Source organism: Rattus rattus, chromosome 6 (genome assembly GCF_011064425.1).
Source record: "Rattus rattus isolate New Zealand chromosome 6, Rrattus_CSIRO_v1, whole genome shotgun sequence".
Classification (NCBI taxonomy): domain Eukaryota; kingdom Metazoa; phylum Chordata; class Mammalia; order Rodentia; family Muridae; genus Rattus; species Rattus rattus.
Window position 1 is genome coordinate 135,331,815 of NC_046159.1, and position 19,742 is coordinate 135,351,556.

The 19,742-nt window shown below is 40.1% G+C and overlaps 1 pseudogene; it reads right to left on the reverse strand.

Annotated features, from left to right (window-relative positions):
* Window positions 1-13,323: 13,323 nt before the first annotated feature.
* Window positions 13,324-14,547, reverse strand: LOC116904465 (annotated as a pseudogene).
* Between the last annotated feature and the right edge of the window lie 5,195 nt (window positions 14,548-19,742).

Genomic DNA, 19,742 nt, shown 5'->3' on the forward strand with positions numbered 1-19,742 from the left:
AGAAAGAACTGAAAGAGCTTGAAGGGGCTTTATACACCATATGAACGACAATGCCAACCAACCAGAGCTTCAAGGGACTAAGCCACTACCCAAAGACTATACATGGACTGACCCTGGGCTTCAACTGCATAGGTATCAATGAATAGCCTAGTAAGAGCACCAGTGGAAGGGGAAGCCCTTGGTCCTGCCAAGACTGAACCCCAGTGATCGGGATTGTTGGGAGGAGGGCGGTAATGGGGGGAGGAAGGGGAGTGGGACACCCATTTAGAAGGGGAGTGGGAGGGGTTAGGGGGATGTTGGCCTGGAAAGTTAGAAAGGGAATAACAATTGAAATGTAAATAAGAAATACCCAAGTTAATAAAGATGGAGGAAAAAAATGAAAAGAAAAAAATTAGTTATAACTAGATGTACACCGCAGTATCACAATACTACAGCATTTTGGATTCTCCTTGGCTATCTTAGAACCTGGAAGAGGCCAGAATCTTGCTAATCATACTCATGTCCCAGTGCTCACAACAGTATATGGTTTCTTCTCTTAATGCTACCACATGCATACAATATCACTGAATTTTTAAATGGCCCATGTGACAGGAGACAATAGTTCATATCATCCCTTACCTGAATAAACTCTCTTTAGAGTACAGTGTACAGAGACTAACTTTGTAAAAGGATGAAGAAAGATCTTGCAGGCAAATTATCCTAATTATCAAGCTGGAGTTGCCAACTAATATCCAATAAATTAGACTTTCAACCAGAAATTATCAAATTAGATGTGGAAGCACGCTTCATATTCATCAAAGGAAAAATACATCATGACAAAATTCTAAATTCTGGACATCCATGCCCCAAATGCAAGGGACCCATATTCATGAATGAAACTTTACTAAAGTTCAAACACACATTGAATCTCAAACAAACATAGTGAGACATTTCAAAACCCAACTCTCACTAATGCATAGGTCATTGAAATAGAAACTAAACATAGCCAGAGAAACTAATAGTTGAGATCATCCAAATGGATTTAACACACATCTACAGAACATGTCACCCTTAAACAAATGAATACACATTCTTCTCAGTGCCTCATGCTACCTTATCCAAAACTGAGCATATAATGCGGCATAAAACAAACTCAACCAGTAGAAGAAGATTAAAATAATCCCATGCCTAATATCAAAACACCATGCCGTAAAACTGGTCTTCAGTAACCACAAAAACAACAGAAAATCATATACACATAGAATCTGAACACCTCTCTACTCAATTTTGTCATGGAAGAAATAAAGAAAAAAATAAAAGATTTCCTGGATTCAATGGAAATGATGACATAACATACGCAAACTAGGAGGAAACAATAAAAGCCATACTACTAGGAAAATCCATAGCATTAAGCATGATGGTAAAGAAATTGGAGAAATCCTTCACTAGCAACTTAACAGCACAGCTAAGAGCTCTGCAAAAAAAAGAACCAAGAACACCCAAGAGAAGGCAGGAAATAGTAAATCTCTGGGACTAAACCAAGCAAAGAGAAACAAAGAGAACCATGCAAGGATAAAAAAAAAAAAAAAAAAAAAAAAAAACCAAAGCTGGTACTTTGAGAGAATTGACAAGATAGATAAAGGCCTAGCCAAAAAAAACCTATGGGTCAGAGAGACAATATCCAAATTAACAAAATCAGAAATAAAAAGAGAGACATAACAACAGAAATGGGTGAAATTCAAAAAATCATCAAATCCTAGTACAAAACACTATACTTGACAAAACTGGAAAATCTAGATGGGTTGCCTGATTTTCTATGCAGATATAACATATCAAAGTTAAATCAAGAGCAGGTAAACTTTATGAACAGGCCTGTATCCCTAAAGAACATAGAAGTCATTAAAAACCTCCCAACCATAAGAAGCCCAGGGAGAGATGGCTTTAGTGCAGAATTCTAACATCTTCAAAGAACTAATAACAATATTCTTCATATTACTCTAGACAATGGAAACAGAAGGAACACTATCTAATTCTTTCTATGAAGCCACAATTATTCTGAAACCTAAAGCACACAAGGATGCAACATAAAGTAGAACTTCAGACCAATTTTGCTTATGAATCTTGATGAAAAATATTCGATAAAATTCAGGTAAACTGAATCCAAGAAGACATCAAAATCATCATTTACCATGATCAAATAGACTTCGTTTCAAGGATGCAAGGTTGGTTCTATGTATGTAAATGCATTAACGTAATCCACTACACCAACAAACTCAAAAAAGAATCACATTATCATTTACTGAGATGCTGAAAAAACATGTGACAAAATACACCACCTTTTCATATTATAACTATTGTAGAGATCATGAATTCAAGGCCCATACCTAAACATAATGAAAGCAATTTATTCCAAACCAACAGCATATTTAAAAATAAATGGACCAATATTTGAACCAATCCCACTAAAACCAGGGACAAGACAAGGATGACCACCCTCCCCATACCTATTCAATATCAATGTGGTACTCAATTATCTAGCTGGACAATAAGACAACAAAACAGATCAAGGGAGTTCAAATTGCCAAAGAAGTCAGGGTATCACTGATAACAGATGACATAACAGAAAACATAAGAGACCCCCAAAATTCTACCATAGCACATTTACATCTGATAAACAACTTTTCTAAAGTGCCTGGTTATAAAATTACCTCAACTAAATCAGTAGGCTTCCTTTGTACAAACTATTAACAGGGTGAGAAGGAAATGAGGGACACAATTACCTTCACAATAGCCACAAATAACATAAAATATCCTGGGGTAACTCTAACCAAACAAGTTAAAGTCTAAACAACTTCAAGACTCTCAAGAAAGAAATCAAAGATCTCAGAAAATGGAGAGCTCTCCCATGCTCATGCATTGGTACAATTGACCTGGTAAATATGGCCGTCCTACAAAAGGGAATCTAGAGATTCAATGCAATCCCCATCAAAATCCCAACACAATTCTTCAAAGACATTGTAAGAGCAATTCTCATTTTCCTCTGGAAGTGAAAAAAAACAAAATCAAACAAAAAAAACCCACAGAAAAACAAAAACAATTTTTATAATCACCATCGCTGCCCTCAATCTATACTACAGAGCAACAACTAAAACGTAAGTAGATAACAATGAATGGTGCTGTTCTAACTGGAAGTCTGTGTGTGTGTGTGTGTGTGTGTGTGTGTGTGTGTGTGTGTGTGTGTGTGTGTGTGTCTGTGTGTGTCTGTGTGTGTCTGTGTGTGTTGTGTGTGTGTAAACATGTACATGCCTCAGTTTGCATGCAGAAATCAAGGTAATCCTTGCAGGAATTGTTGTTCTCTTTCCATCATGTGGGTCCTAAGAGAGAAATGAGGTCATCAGGCTTAGCCCACATCCTGTCTCCTTTTATTTATTGCTAAGAGATGCTGTCAATGTTTGTGTACCATTCTAGTTTTATCCAAACAAAAGTATCACACATAGGACTTCACATATTTTTCTGTTGCATAAGTAATGGTACTGAATGAGAAAATAATTCTATTAAGATTTTTGCAAATATACGATCTTACAAGTCAAGATGTAAGGCTAATAGGTTTGTGGTGGTTTCCATTCAGATGTGGAAGAAGAGAAGCTCCTGACTTATAATGAAAATGGTGTACCATCTCTGGTTTCCCTCATTTAGACATAGGATGTCTTCATTATCTATAAAATAGAGCTAGGGAAAGTGTTACTTCAGCTTCATGTCCTCATGGGTATGATGTCATAGGTATCTTTTACCTTCTGTCCTGTATTTTCCCCTTCTTCTCTTCTCAGAAATTCTCATTTCATTCATCCTTGCAGTTAAGAAGACCTACAGAAGAGCTGAAACAACACTCAAACCCTCAACATCTTGAACATGCCAGCCAAGGGTTTCCAAGAAATATAGGGGAGCTGAGAAGTCTGCTTCCTTTTCATGCAAGCAACAATTAAATAAATTCTGTCCCACTGTTCCTCTGTCTTTAAAAATTCTGCAGAGCCTAATGTCAGAGGTATGTACCAAAAATAATAAGAGGCCTGACATGAGAGCCAAAAGACAGTCACCAGAAGTGAACATACACCTGAGGGTAGAGGTCAGACCATGTCTTCTACTCCAGGAAACCAGACTGATAGCCTCAGGACACACAAAGGCAGAAGTCATCTGAGACTGGACACTTCAGGTTTCTGCCTGTTCCGAGACCTATACCTCTCCCACAACTCTCTGTACCAAAACCTGTGGGGGAGAGGGCTAGACTCTCAGAAGTGAGGACAATCCTCATTTCTCAGGGAGACTTCCACTTAGTCTTAAATATGGGCCTATGAGGAACCTGTCTAATGTTGTCTGGATATAGGAAACTAGGAGGGGTCAGGAGCTGGACCCTGCTGGTTTTTGTCAGCACCAAGAGCCAAAGCCAGTCAACAGGAGCACATCCTATGTACGTGAGTGCAGAGGTAAGACCAAACTTTCTGCTCAAAGTTACCTTTTTGGAGGCTTTAGTCACAATGAACCAAAGAGCATCTCTGTGTTCCCAGATAGAGCTGAGAGAAAACAGGAGTACAGGAGTGCTGACACACAGGCTTAAATGAGAATCAAGCCACTGTCAGAGACAACAGGACAAGCTAACATCAGAGAAAGCCTATTGGAAAGAAGCATGAACAAGAAGGTAGGCAACAGAAACCAGGAATACTTGGCATCATCAGAGTCCAGTTCTCCCACTAAAGCTAGTAATGCCAAGCACAAGGCTTCATGAGGGTAGCCCTGAACACACGCCCACATACAATCCTACACTGCAGGCAATTGCTGGATGTGTTTTCATGCACCTGTACATAATGAGACAGGAGTACCTTTTGGCTTCATATAAAAACAGGTGTGATACCTTAGATTTTAATGGCTAATATTGCAGAATGAGGAGAACTTGAGTTAGAATGTAACAATACTGGGCAGGGTTTGCCAAGGAAACACTCATTTAGATACATAGGAATTATTTATGTTTTCTCCAATCAAGTCTAAAGCAAATCTGGATTTGGAAGCAGGAGGTACTCTGTGATAAGCCCCAGGAAAGTCTTCTGGAAAGGGCCTCTCAGTTTCTGGTAAGTACCGGGAGAATATTAGCAGGGAGACAAAGTCTGTTCCCCATGACATCAGCACTTCTTTCTTGGACATTCTATTTTCTCCTGGAGAGTTCTTGGCATCTCCTGTGATGTCACCAGTGTTGTAGTAACAAGCAGTTTACTAAGGTCTCTCAGTCACTGTATAAAGAATTCATCCACAGGCATGTTGGACAGATTGCTCAGGCTGTTGGGGAGAGTGAAGGTAGATTGTGGAGATACAAGAGTGAAGGCAAAGGAAGGTGGACTTTCAAGTCACAGTAATGTAAGACGAAGGAGGTGGTCCTGGGGAATTCGGAGTAAGTCCTGGGTAGGGTATGTGGAGCATCCTCTCAGGGGTGGGCTTGAGCTGACTGTTCTAGCAATGGGGCACGAGAACAGGAGCCTCTGCAAAATAAACAATTTTTTATTATTTCAGTTCTTGAAAGTCAAGGTTTTCAGAAGATTATCTTCTCTATCCCCTAAGGAAGTATACAGCAATGACAAGACTTAAATTGTATACATCTTGCCTTTACATTTACAGTGTATTTGTGATGGTACATTGGGTTTAATAAGACCATCAAGAGGCATGGAGTGTCTAACTTATCTTAATTTGTAGCAGGGCATCGATACAGTTTCATCCCATTGCTTCTTTAAAGTCAGTGGCTATCTGAGTATTTAGAGAACATAACTTTATGTATCAGTAAGCCAGCCTGTCTGGTTGAGGAATTAATCCCTTTCATGAAATGACACATCAACTTTAGGTAGAACTGAGTTGACTGCCTTGTCACCAAGTGTCTTATGAGAGAAACAGGCTCCAGGACTGTGCTTCTAAATGGTTAGTAAGAGGCAGCTGCGTAGAAATAACATAAAATATCCTGGGGAAACTCTACCAAAGAAGTTAAAGATCTGTATCACAACAACTTCAATACTCTCAAGAACGAAATCAAAGAAAACTCAGAAAATGGAGAGATTTCCCATGCTCATGGATTGGCATCATTAACATGGTAAAAATGGCCATCCTACAAAAGGGAATCTAGAGATTCAATGCAATCCTCATCGAAATCCCAACACTATTCTTCAAAGACATTGTAAGAGCAATTCTAATTTTCATCTGGAAGAGCAAAACACAAAAAAAAAAAAAACAAAACAAAACAAAACAAAAAACAAAAACCCAGAATAGCAAAAACAATTTCCATTATAACCATCCCTGCCCTCAAGCTACACTACAGAACAATAGTTAAATAGTAAATAGATAACAATAAATGGTGCTGTTTTAACTGGCAGTCTGTATGGAGAAAAATTAAAATTGATTCATATTTGTCACCTTGCACAAACCTCAAGTCCAAGTGGAGTTAGGACCTCTACATAAAACCAGATACACTGAATCTAATAAATGGGAAAGTGAGAAAGAGCCTTGAACTCATTGACACAAGGGGAAATCTCCTAAACAGAATTCCAATGGATCACTCTCTAAAATCAAGAATTGATAAATGGGCCCTCATGAAACTGGAAAGCTTCTGGAAGGCAAAGTCATAGTCAGTAGGTCAAATCATAAACCAACAGATTGGGGAAAAAAAAATCTTAACTAACCCCATATCCAATAGAGGGCTAATATCCAATATATAAAGAACTCAAGAAGCTTAACACCAAAAAACCAGTCAATCAAAAAATGGGATATAGAACTAAACTAAGAATTCACAACAAAGGAATCTCAAAGGGCTGAGAAGCACCTAAAGAAAGGTATAAAATCTTAACCATGAGTAAAAGGAAAATGAAAAAGAACCTTAGATTCCACCTTCAGAATGGCTAGGATCGAAAATCTCAGGTGACAGCAGATACTGGAGAGGATGTGGAGAGAAAGGAAAACTCTTTGAATGCTGGTGGGATTGCAGACTGGTACAACCACTCTGGAAATCAAACTGGAGATTCCTCAGAACATTGGAAATAAATCTACTTTGAAGATACAGCTATACCACTCTTGAGTGTATACACGATGCCACAACATGCCACAGGTCTTGTGGTTTGCCCTGAAGTTATCTGTATTTTGATGCTAATTCCACTTCCCCAAGGAAATCTGCCTACTCATGTACTCAGGAATCAGGTGACTTCACCAGAAACTTCTCCCTACTGAATTTGTAAAATACAGGTGAGGGGCAGGTACAGGATAGAAGGAAGCCTGTCACTGAAGGAGAAGGAAGGATGGGTGGGAGAGAAGTTTGAAGGAAGAGGAGGAGACTTGAACGGAAAGGAGGAGAGGACAGGAAGAGAGAGAAGTTGTTGCAGGACAACATGGCGGGTGACTTTAAGATTCTACGCTGTACCTTTACAGGTTCTTATAAATGTTTTAAGGGATGGATGGTATTGGGCTTTGTATGTTTACGTAGGCAACTATATCTTACAAATTTGGTCAAAGATTATTGTGTTGTGTGTTCTTTTATGTGATGATTTGAGTGTAGCAAAGTGTGCAGCAGCAGGAGACACTGGGCTGCCGAGGAGTATTTCCACCAAAATATCTAGCAGATAACTTGGTGTACCATGGTGCTGGACCTAGCGAGGTAAAAGACAACAATACTTCTTTTATTTTTTATATTTTTACAACAACAGATTGTGAATCAATGTGATGGACAAGAATCCACTAGTAATCCTAAGAGTTGAGAGAAAGTTTTTATTTTCTAAGTAAGTGGAGGCCAGTGCCATGCTAAGTCATGTGATATCTCAAGTGCGAGAATTTAACAAAGAATCAGGGAAGTAGCCTGGGCTGGCAGGCTGTAGGTCCCAGGCTGTTGGATAAGTAATGACGGCTCAGAGACTTAGAGATTAAAAGCTGCTTTTTAAAGAAAGTTGTTTAGAAAATCTTTCAGGATACTTATATTCTTTTTAACGTGGGCTCCACGGGAATTTTGGGTTAAAATTCTAGTTAGACAAGCTACTCCTTAATTACAGGTATTATTAAAAGGTGATTAAGTTTGTCTTTAGAAAGAAGAGCATAAAGAGATTACCTGAATCGGGTGGGGATTTTCATCTATGTTTCAGAACTTAGCTAGGGAAAAATTGGTCCCTAACTCCAAGTAGAGAGTTGTGATGAAATGTCTGTAACACCAGGGAGAGTGAACACAGACATACATTATAGAAGTTATTAAGGTTAAAGAAATATCTGTGGCTCTGGGTAGAGAGCTTAACAGATGGATATATTTTGGACTAAAGTCCTGGTTTGATATGTTGCTTATTGATATTGGAATTGATAGAAGGTATTTGGTTTGTTTTATGAATAACCCCGCTAAAGGCCATATGGCTCATTGATGCCGGCTAGTGAGGGTTTGTGGTTATTTTTTATATCTGCCACAGCAGGAAGCTCAGATCTCTTAACATGGGCTCCACGGGAATTTTGGGCTAATTTCCCTATATCACAGAGTACAAAAGCCTATCAGGCTCATTGTTTAGCTTACTTCCTTTTTAAAATATTGTTTAATCTTCATAATGGGTGTGACTTTGAGTTTTATGGTTATATTATTACTCTGGGAGAAAGTGTAAGATACAAGCTGTTCTGGTTACAGACAAAGGAACACAGTATTTTGGGAGAAAGATTTTATCCTTGTGTTTTTAAAAAGTGTGATTAGGCTCTGGAAACCTCACAGAGTCATACTGATCAGATTTGATAGAGGTAGACCACCTGAAAAATTTATTCAGGAGAATCCAACAAAAATATGTGTAGATTCTAAACTTTTGTTTTGAGAGTTGTATTTTACAGAGTGTGCCTACTTGGATTCCTGGTCTCAATGACTTTCAGCTGGGTCCAGTCAGGACACATAGGCTACAGCATTTGCTTCATTCTTCCTACCCTCTACCCCCAAGGATATCTCAACGTCCATGTACAGCTTGAAGGAGTTATAGAGGAGTTGTTGCCCCAATTACCTGGACTTTGGGGGGCTGAAAGTGGTTATTCTAAAGTTGTTTTTATGAGGAATTTAGAAATGGTTGTAATTTAACAGGGAGGAATTAGCTAGATTGAGTTATACAGATGTAATCTCATTTGTTAACTAAGCTAAAAATCATCTTTGCTTTGATATGGAATTTATTTGATAAAAGTTTAAAATTACAAGGTTTAGAGCCAGTCCTTCTTTTGATGTCATCACAAACTTCTGAGTTGATTATACACACACAGGTGAGTTAAGGGCCAAATAGCAAACATATTGCTGACTTTGGGAGAGTACTTTCAAGATAATATTAAGATATAACGACAACAGTACAGATTGTCTTATATAGGTAGATGGTTTTTCAAAAACGTCAAAAATCCACAAAATTTGAGATTTAAAGTTATTTATCTTTTGTTGAGACATCTGCTCCTAACAGTTCCACTTTGGCAGATTTAATGAAGAATTTGAACATCTCTACCTCCAGATGAGGCAATACTTTGTGGCTAGGCAGCCACTAGACAAAACTGCCTGTTTCATCTGCAGACTGATACTGTTCAGAAAAGGACAAATTATGCAGAATAGTTGACTGATAAACTCTGCCAAGACAGGGTGATCAGCCCTTCAAAATCTGCATTTCAAGAGTCTGACAGTTGATTTTGGGCCAGAAGGCTGAAGACTTGTGCTCACATGTTGCTAACAGGGGACTGTGCTAGTGGAGATTTGTCTCTACAACCTTGCAGTTCTAGAAGCCGTGTTAGGCTTCCTATGTATACAGATATTTGGTCATTCTCAGATTTCTGACAGGGTTGAAGACAGATTATAGTATCATAGCAAATCAGGCTGTGTAACTCTGAATATACATATTTTATTGGATAGTTATCAGATAGTATACAAGCTGCCAAGATATAATGTAGATTTTTAAGCCTTTCTTAAGCTGGAATGGATAAATAAATGTTCGGTTTAACTGATATAGTGATGGAATGGGTGTTGAGTTTATCATACGCTTTATAAATTGTAGAATGGTAATAATTGTACTCAATTTATATATAAGTGAAAAGGCTTTTTAACTGGACAAAAAGGGGGAAATGTAGTTTGTCCTGGAGCTATCTGTATTTTGATGCTAATTCCACTGCCCAAAGGAAATCTGCCTAGTCACATACTCAGGAATCAGGTGACTTCACCAGAAACATCTCCCCACTGAATTTGTAAAATACAGGTGAGGGCAGGTACAGGATAGAAGGAAGGATGGATGGGAGAGAAGTTTGAAGGAAGAGGTGGAGACTGGAACAGAAAGAAGGAGAGGACAGGGAGAGAGAGAGAAGCCGTGGCAGGACAACATGGCGGGTGACTTTAAGATTTTATGCTGTACCTTTACAGGTTCTTACAAATGTTTTAAGGATGGATGGTACTAGGCTTTGTATGTTTAGGTGGGCAATTATATCTTATGAATTTGGTCAAAGATTATTGTGTTGTGTGTTCTTTTATGTGATGATTTGAGTGTAGCAAAGTGTGCAGGACTAGCCCTGAGGACCAGCAGAAAGAAACAAGCAACCTTATGAGGGAGAATGTGGGGGAATACTCTAGAATATACCAGTGATATGGGAGGTGAGAGACTCTCAGGACTCAAGGGGAGGGACTTTAGATGAAATGCTCTACAGTGAGGTGAGGAAAGTTGTAGATCCCACCTCTAATAGAAAGACAGGGAATCAAGTGGAAGGATGAGGTTGCATTCCTATAGTCAAAATCTCTGACCCTGAGGAAAAGGAATCCAGTGACCAGCCCAAGTAAGGGTACAGCTCAAGGGGAGGCCCTGATGCCTAATACTATTACTGAGGGGATGGTGTGCTCAAAAAAATTGGCCTGTCGTGACGTGACTGCCCTCAGAAAGATCCAGCAAGCAGCTGCAGCAGTCAGATGCAAATATTTACTCCCAACCAAGGAACAGGAACTGCTTAACTCTGTGGTGGAATGAGGAAAAAGCTCAAAGAAGCTGTGGAGGAAGTCGACTCTTTAGGAGGACCAGCAACCTCAACACACCTGGACCACAGAGATCTCTCAGACACTGGGCACCAAACAGGCAACATACACCAGCTGCTATGAGGCCCACTCTATTAGTGCCACTCTCTGGGACAAGCATATGCAAACCATTACAACTTCCATCACATCCCCTCTCTGCTTCTAAGATGATGCTCACCCACCAACCGAATCCCACCTTACTCTTCTAGCATCTCCCTTTCCTGGGGCAACACATTTCCCCAAGACCAAAAGACTCCCATTAATGCCAGATAAGGCAATCCTATTCTGCATAGGTAGCTAGCACCATGGACCCATCTATGTATACTCTTCAATTGCTGGTTAGGCCCTGGCAGTCCTGGAGGGATTCAGTTAGTTGATATTGTTGTTCTTCCTATGGGGCTCCTTCAGCTCCATCAGTGCCCCCAGTCCAATTCCCCCATCACAGTCCCCAGGCTCAGTTTTATGGTTGGCTATATCTGCATCTGTCTTACTCAGATGCTAGCAAAGCCTCTCATAGGACAGCCATACTAGGCTCCTGTCTGAGAGTACTTCTAGGCATGAGCAATAGTGTCCGTGTTTGATGTCTGAAGATGGGATGGATGCCAATGTGGGGCAGTCTCTGGATAGCCTTTCATTCACTGTCTGCTCCTTTTATTGTTGAAGCCTTTCCTTTAGATAAGAACAATTCTGGGTAAATTTTTTTGAAAAATTGGGTGGCCCCATCCCTCAATTGGGAGCCATGCCTTTCTACTGGATACAGTGTTAATAGGTTCTATGTCCCCTTTTTTAGGTATTTCTGCTGATGCCATCCTTTTGGGTCCTGGGTACCTCTTCCTTCCCTGGTGTCTGGGTCTTTCTAGTGGTTCTCCATGTTCCCCACACCCACTGTTACATATTTCTATTCATTCTCCTGACCCTCAAGACTTTTCTTTTTTCTCTTCCCATACCTGCTCTTGCCCCTGCATTTTCCTGCCTTTTATGTCCTTCCCTCCCTCTACTTCTCATGATTATTTTATTCCCTTTTCTAAGTAGGATTGAAGTGCACACATTTTGGTCTTCCTTCTTGTTAAGCTTCATATGGTATGTGAGTTCTATTGTGGGTATTTTGAACTTTTAAGCTGGTAATCATGAGTACATAAACATTTGGGTCCATTTGGGTCTACGTTACCTTACTCAGGAATTATATTTTCTAGTTCTATCTATTTGCCAGCAAACGTCATGATAATAGGTGAATAGTACTCCATTTTGCAAATGCACCACCTTTTCTGTATCCATTCTTTGATTGGGGGACCTCTGGGTTGTTTCCACCTTCTGGCTATTATAAATAATGGTGCTATGAACTTAGTGAAGCACATGACCTTGTTATATGTTGGAGCATCTTTTAGATACATGCCTAGTAGTGGTACAGCTGGTTTTTTATGTAGACCTATTTCCAGTTTTCTCAGGAACTACCAGATTGATATCAAAAATGGTAGTACCAGATTGTAATCCCACCAAAGATGGAGGAGTGCTACATTTTGATTTGCATTTCCATGATGACTAAGGATGTTGAACATTCCTTCAGATGCTTCTCTTCCATTTCAGATTCCTCAGTTGAGAATTCTTTATTTAGCTCTATACATCATTTCTTAATAGGATTATTTGGTTCTCTGGAGTCTAATTTCTTGAGTTCTTTGTATATATTGGATATTAGCCTTCTATTGGATGTAGGCTTGGTAAAGATCGTTTCCCATTTAGGGTCCTTATGTGGTAGTCTGTTAGACCCTTATCTAAATACTTCTGGCTGTGTCTAAGTATTTTTTGAAATCTTGTTTATACGTCTCTCTAATTACCATTCAAGCCTTTTATCTTATCAACTCACTTTTGTATTTAGCTGGTAGAGTAAGCCACTATTTTTAAGAAGAATGAAGTAGAAAATACCAATATGAAATAATCATAATCAATACCAGGCTATTGGCAGTGAAAACACCCAGCTTTTCATTTTCTGCTTTTATATGCAAGTCATCTGGAGTACTACTATAGAAGATCCTAAAGCATAGGAGGTACTCAGGAGGTTCCAATCTCATCCTTATGGGCTCACAGAGGCATAGGTGATGTTCTTGCCAGAGCTCACAGACGCTGCAAATAAGTGGCTTGAGGAAGATAGAGGCAACTAAGGTAGCCTGTTGATACCCTTTAAAGGGGTAGTAGTCTCCCCAGGCATAGCCAGGATCTAGCTTCTCAGACTCTGAACTCCAGAACAGACTGCCTCTTTTCCTCCAATAACTGCTGGTTCTACAGCATAATCAGTGGTACTAATTGCAGACTATGGCATTTTTACCTAGAATTCCTGACACTGTTGCTTCTTCCATTGTCACTCCATCAATATAACTATTTAAATATAGGACCTGATCAATGTCTGGAGCCTCATTCTTGCCCTTGACCTCCATGCAATGTCCAGATGGCATACCCATTGTCATGGACATGGCTTCATTCTTTGTGCAGCATCAAGAAGAAAGCCACCCTCAGAGGCTGAAGATGACAAAAAATCAGGATGATTCCTAGAAAATAAGCCATCTGAATCCCCATTCTCATAAAACTCCTAGCTTGCTCTCATTTGATGCCAGTAGCCTTACATGAGATCAAGAAAGATGTGCATCGTCATGAGTCCCCAGGTACTTTTGGGTTACATCTGCAGATTCATCCTCCAGGAAGTCCTTAGACTGGTGACATCTGGGCTAGATGAACCATATCGCTGAGGTGAGACAGGTTAGAGAATTTCTAGATGGTAGTAAAGGAAGCAGTCTCTGCTTTTCCTTCTGTCTCTGTGTGCCCTGCCTCTGCGATGTGGATGGGGACCTCTAATGTCAGTGGGGCTCCCCCTAGTGTAATTGTTGTTGCAGATATTCTGGATATTCTGGATCACAATCAGAACTCATCCCAGGCTCCCTCATGATGGTCAACACCATTCTCTCCATCAGGTTATAAGACCTGAGACAGTTGGAGTAAATTCAGTTACACTGGGTGAAATGCTCCCAGAAGTAGAGTCTCTACCATGCTCTGGCTGCCTACAAATCTCTCTGTGATCCTCTCCTTTGTAACTCTTGCATATCTCAGGCATGAAAAAAGGTTCATTTTGAAGCAGGATCCCAGCCAGCTCCTCTTGTTTAAGCCCAGAGAGTTCAAGCTTCTTCAGGACATGGAAATTCTGTTCTGAATATTTGGAGAGGTTCCACTGGGACTGTGCATAGTGGCATCGGCCAAGCAGATTAAGTTTGAAGAAGTGTAGGTTGTCACAGGGTCTCTAGCATTACTTGAGATGGCTGACATGGGCTCGAGTATTAGCCAACACCAAACAAGTGATCTCTGTCTCGTCTCTAGTCTGTGATAGTATGGAGTAATCTGGTCAGGTGTCTCCAGCACTTCTTAGATCTGTTCCTTGGGAGCCTGATCGTAACCAGTAGTTTCCCCAGGATCGTGTGGCCCCTGTAGTTGCACAGGATCATGGTGACAAAATAGTATACCCTGGGGTCAGCCATGGTGAGCTAGGCTGCCACTGCTCTGGATACTATGAAAACTCAGCTTCATAAAGAAAAGAAACCTACACAGGACCCCAAGAGCAGACTTGAGTGGTTCTGCTCTAAAAGCAGAATGGATTTGCTTTCCAACTCATGTGGTGTCATCACAAGGCCTGACCTCACCTGCCAGGTCCTTGGGTCAGAATTAAAGTCAGCCCCTCCTTTGTCAAACATCAAGTGACCATAGTTGTATCAGTTCATTTCTGGGTCTTCCATTCTATTCCAGTGATCTATCTTCTTGTCTCTAAACCAACACCATACAGTTTTACCAGTATTGCTCGGTAATACAGCTTGAGGTTAGGGACAGTGATTCCCCCAGAATTTCTTTTGCTGTTCAGAATAATTTTACTTACCCTGAGTTTTTTGTTATACCAAATGAATTTGCAAATTGCTCCTTCTCACTCTATGAAGAAGTGAGGTAGAATTTTGATGGGGATTGCACTGCTTTTGCAGATTGCTTTCAGCAAGATGGCCATTTTACTATATTAATCCTGCCGATCCACAAGCATGGAGGTCTTTCCATCTTCTGAGATCTTCTCTAATATCATTCTTCAGAGACTTAAAATTTTTGTAATACAGATTTTTTTCACTTGCTTGTTTAGAGTCACCCAAGAAGATTTCATATTATTTGTGACTGTTGTCATGGGTATGTTTCTCTAATTTTCTTTGTCAGCCTCTTTATCCTGTGAGTAGAGGAAGGCTTTGACTTGTTTGACGGAATTGTCTACTCAACCTCTTTGTTGAAGTGGTTTATCAGGTTCAGGAATTCTCTGTTTGGTTTTTGGTGGTCACTTAAGTATTCTAACATATCATCTGCAAATAGTGATAGTTTGACTTCTTTATTTCCAATTTGTATCTTTTTGACCTCCTATTGTTGTTTAATTGGTCTGGCTAGAACTTCAAGTACTGTATGGAATAGGTAGAGAGAGAGTAGGTAGCATTGTCTACTACCTGATTTTAATGGCATAGCTTCAAGTTTCTCTCCATTTAATTTGAAATTGGCTACTGCTTTACTGTATATGGCTTTTGCCATGTTTAGATATGGGTCATGAATTCCAATCTTTCCAAGACTTTTATAACCAAGGGGTCTTAAATTTTGTCAAATGCCTTCTCAGTATCTAATGAGAGGATCACATGGGTTTTTTTCCCTTGAGTTTGTTTATATAGTGGATTACACTGATTGATCTAGTTATATTGACCCACACCAGTATACCTGGGATGGAGCCTACTTGATCATGATGAATGATGGTTTTGATGTGTTCTTTGATTCAGTTTCACAGAATTTTAGTGAGTATTATTGCATCAATATTCAAAAGGGAAATTGGTCTGAAATACCCTTTCTTTGTAGGGATTTTGTGGTTTAGGTATAAGAACAACTGAGGCTTAATAGAACAAAAATTCCTGTTTCTATTTGTGGAATAGTTTAAAGACTATTGGTATAAGGTATTCTTTGAAGGTCTGATAAAATTCTGCACTACACGTGTCTTGTCTGGGCCTTTGGGAGGGGGTCTTCTAATGGCAGCTTCTATTTCTTTATAAGTTTTTGGACTGTTTAGATATTTTATCTGATACTGTTTTAACTTTGTTACCTGGTATCTGTCTAGAAAATTGTCTATTTCATCCATATATTCTGGTTTTGTTGAATGTAGGCTTTGTACACAGATTTGATAAATTTTTAATTTCCTTGATTTCTGTTGCTATGTCTACCTTTTCATGCTGATTTTGTTAATTTGGATACACTCTCTGTGCCTTCTTGATAGTCTGGCTAATGGTTTTTCTATCTTGTTGATTTTCTCAAAGAAGCAGCTCCTGCTTTTGCTGATTCTTTGCAGAGTTCTCTTTGTTTCTACTTGGTTGATTTCAGCCCTGAGTTTGATTATTTCCTGCTGTTTACTCCTCTTGGGTGTATTTGGTTCCCTTTCTTCTAGTGCTTTCAGGTGTGCTGTCAAGCTGCTAGTATATGATCTTTCCAGTTTCTTTTATGAGGAACTAAGACCAATCAATTATCCTCTTATCATTGCTTTCATTGTGTACCATAACTTTTCCTACATTTGCATTCATTTTCATTAAATTCTAAAAGGTATGTAAATTCTCCCCTTATTTCTTCTTTGAACAAGTTATCATTAAGTAGACCATTGTTCAGCTTTCGTGTGGATATGGGCTTTCTGTTGTTTTGTTTTGTTTTGTTTTTTGTTATTGAAGACCATCCTATGTCAATGATGATCTTATAGGATGCAAGGGATGATTTCAATCATTTAGAATTTATTCAGGGCTGTGTTTTGACCAATTATTTTGTCAATTTTGGAATAAGTACCATGAGGTACTGAGAAGAAGGTATATTCATTTATTTTAGGATGAAATGTTCTACAGATACCTGTTAAATCCATTTGGGTCATAACTTCTGTTAGTTTCACTGTGCCTCTGCTTAGTATCTGATCTGTCTATTGATGAGAGTGGGCTGTTGAAGTCTCCCACTATTATTATGTGAGGTGCTATGTATATATTGAGCTTTAGATAATTTTATTATATTAATGTGGGTGCACTTGCATTTGGAGCATAGATGTCCAAAATTGAAAGGTCATATTGGTAGCTTTTGCCTTTGACAACTATAAAATATCATTCCTTGTACTTTTGAAAACTTTTTGTTGAAAGTTAATTTTATTCAATATTAGAATAGATACTTCAGCTTGTTTCATAGTACCATTTGCTTGGAAAATTGTTTTCCAGCCTTTTACTCTGAGGTAGTGTCTGTCTTTGTCCCTGAGATGTGTTTCCTGTATGCAGCAAAATGCTGGGTCCTGCAGCATTGTCAGTTAGTCTATATCTTTTTATTAGGGAATTGAGTCCATTGATTTTAAAAGATGGTAAGGAAAATTGTTGTTATCTCTTATTTTTCTTGTTAGAAGTGGAATTATGTTTGTGTGGCTATCTTCTTTGGGGCTTGTTAAAAGAAGTTTACTTCTTTCTTTAAAACCATCCAGTGTAAAAAAAAAAAAAAAGACAGCATTGTTTGCAAAATGTGTTGGTTCAAGTAGTGTAGAAAAATGAAAATTGATCCGTTCTTATTGCCTTGTACAAAGCTCAAGTCCAAGTGGATCAAGGATGTCTGGATAGAACCAGATACACTCAAACTAATAGAAGAGACAGTTGCTAAGGGACAGTAGAAGAGCTTCTGTAGATCAAAACACACTGAAATGCCTGGTATTACGTGTCAATCTGATACAAGCTGGAGTTATCACAGGGAAAGGAGCTTCAGTTGAGAAAATGCCTCCAGGAGTGTCGCGCGCCCAACGTCTCACCAGCAAGAACGATGCACAGCAACAGGATTCTTCTGCAAACAAGCCTTTATTGTACAGCTCTCTTGAACGGGGACCCCGAGGGAGGAAAAGGCACTGCTTATATATGCTTAGGAGACTCATGTCGCTACCCGATTGGTGCAAGCCCCAATGCCCAATTTGCATGCCCCGAGAGCGGGCTGTGACGTGCTTGGCTCATGCACACTGCGTCCTTCGGGGTGGACAACAGCTGTGCCCTGCTGACTCACTCACAGGAAATCGGCGCCATCTTTGGGCTTGGTACAGGCGGCTACCAACACAGGAGAAACATCTGTAAGGCATGTCTCATTAGTGATTAAGCCTGGAGTACCCCTTGTTGGTGGTACCATCCCTGGACTGGTAGTCTTGTGTTCTATAAGAAAGCAAATTGACCGGAAGTCCCACACCCGCGGATCCCGGCCTGCAGCAGCTCTCTGCTCCCAGAACCCGTGGGAGAGAGACCTCACCGCCTGGTCAGGTGGGCACTCCTGAGGCTGCAGAGCAGAAGAGACCACCAACACTGCCCACCCCTGCCCACATCCCTGGCCCAAGAGGAAACTGTATAAGGCCTCTGGGCTCCCATGGGAGAGGGCCCAGGAGCGGCAGGACCCCTGCCTGAGACACCGCCGGAACCTGAAGGAAACAGACCAGATAAACAGTTCTCTGCACCCAAATCCCGTGGGAGGGAGAGCTAAACCTTCAGAGAGGCAGACACGCCTGCAAAACCAGAAGAGACTGCTCTCTGCACACATTACTGATTCCAGAGGAAAACACCAAAACCCATCTGGAACCCTGGTGCACGGAGGCTCCCGGAAGGGGCGGCGCAGATCTTCCTGGTTGCTGCCACCGCGGAGAGCCCGTGGGCAGCACCCCGTGAGCGAACTTGAGCCTCGGGACCACCGGTAAGACCAACTTTTCTGCTGCAAGTGACCTGCCTGGGGAACTCAAGACACAGGCCCACAGGAACAGCTGAAGACCTATAGAGGGGAAAAACTACAAGCACAAAAGCAGAACACTCTGTCCCCATAACTGGCTGAAAGAAAACAGTAAAACAGGTCTACAGCACTCCTGACACACAGGCTTATAGGACAGTCTAGCCACTGTCAGAAATAGCAGAACAAAGTAACAATAGAGAAAATCTGATGGCGAGAGGCAAGCACAGGAACCAAGCAACAGAAACCAAGACTACATGACATCATCGGAGCCCAATTCTCCCACCAAAACAAACATGGAATATCCAAACACACCAGAAAAGCAAGATCTAGTTTCAAAATCAGATTTGATCATGATGCTGGAGGACTTCAAGAAAGACATGAAGAACTCCCTTAGAGAACAAGTAGAAGCCTACAGAGAGGAATCGCAAAAATGCCTGAAAGAATTCCAGGAAAACATAAATAAACAAGTAGAAGCCCATAGAGAGGAGACACAAAAATCCCTGAAAGAATTCCAGGAAAACATAAATAAACAAGTAGAAGCCCATAGAGTGGAGACACAAAAATCCCTGAAAGAATTCCAGGAAAACACAATCAAACAGTTGAAGGAATTAAAAATGGAAATAGAAGCAATCAAGAAAGAACACATGGAAACAACCCTGGATATAGAAAACCAAAAGAAGAGACAAGGAGCTGTACATACAAGCTTCACCAACAGAATACAAGAGATGGAAGAGAGAATCTCAGGAGCAGAAGATTCCATAGAAATCATTGACTCAACTGTCAAAGATAATGTAAAGCGGAAAAAGCTACTGGTCCAAAACACAGGAAATCCAGGACTCAATGAGAAGATCAAACCTAAGGATAATAGGTATAGAAGAGAGGAAGACTCCCACCTCAAAGGACCAGT